This window comes from Merops nubicus, unplaced genomic scaffold, assembly GCF_000691845.1.
Source record: "Merops nubicus isolate BGI_N331 unplaced genomic scaffold, ASM69184v1 scaffold5330, whole genome shotgun sequence".
NCBI lineage: Eukaryota > Metazoa > Chordata > Aves > Coraciiformes > Meropidae > Merops > Merops nubicus.
The window spans coordinates 9917-11045 of NW_008584702.1; positions in this window are offsets into that span (position 1 = coordinate 9917).

Here is a 1129-nt window from a genome sequence, read left to right on the forward strand (position 1 = left end):
GAGAACAGGAAAGATCTCAGAGGAAAACAGATCTGAAAGATGAGACTAGGCTGAGTGAGAGGAGCAGAGGAGAGGGACAGTGGGAGCTGAAAGGCTGGGGGAGGACACAGTAAGAGAGGAGAGAGGGGAAAAAAATCCCTTTGGTTTTCTCTGGAGCAGAGCTGTGAACGGAGGTGGTCTCCAGTGAACCAGGGAATAACTTGATTCCAGGTCTCTTCTCTTTTGTCCTTTAGGAGAGCTCAGCAGCGACAGCTCCAGGGACCTCCTCATGGCCAGAAGCTCCTACTTTTCCTGCTGGTAGGAAGATCAGAGAAAGTGAAAAGCCTCCCCAGGCTTACCTGGGCGAGGAGCAGGAGCTCTGAGCTTTGGGAGCACAGTCTGGAGCACATCAACTCTTGGCCATCTTATATAGAGTCGAGGGTCACAGGCTGCATCTGCCAGAGGAGACACCCCTTCAGCAGGGTGACCTGAGACATCTCTCACCTCATTACATCGTCATGCCCCTGTCTTCATTTAGCTCTTTCTCATTAACTTCAGCTCTGATGTTTTTCTCTGGAGTTGACACGTTGCCCTTCCTGAGCTGGCCCCACCTGCAGACACATTTCAGAGGAATTTCACAGAAAAAGCTATTTTTATCACCGGGGGATTTGGTGGAGGGTGATGCCCCAGCAACGCCCAGGACTCGTGGGTTTGGCAGACGTGTTGTGTGAGGAGATCCTCGGTGACTGATGATGGGGAGGAGGCCGCCCGGGAGCGTTTGCAAGGTGAATAAAGAGAAAAGGCAACAAAGGAAGAAAAATGAGGACCCTGCGATGCCAAGAGCAACGTGATTCCTTCCAGAAACTCCTTCTTCTGCATCCCGACCTGAGGAAGGCGTCGGGCAGGGAAATCTTTTCCAACAGTGCCACCAAGTGGCACTTGGAGGAGGACAGAGGGGTGGCACGGTGGCCTGCAACCACCCACTTACCAGAAGGGGAAACTGAGGCACAGGGCAAGGAAAGGATTTCAACTCTTCCTGCTGTGTCCAGCACCAGTCCCCACCGCAGTCCTGTGTGCTGTGGGTGAGGCCACCATACTGGGGCCCAGTAGGTTAAACTGGGAGCCCCACAGACCTAAATGCAGCTGCTGC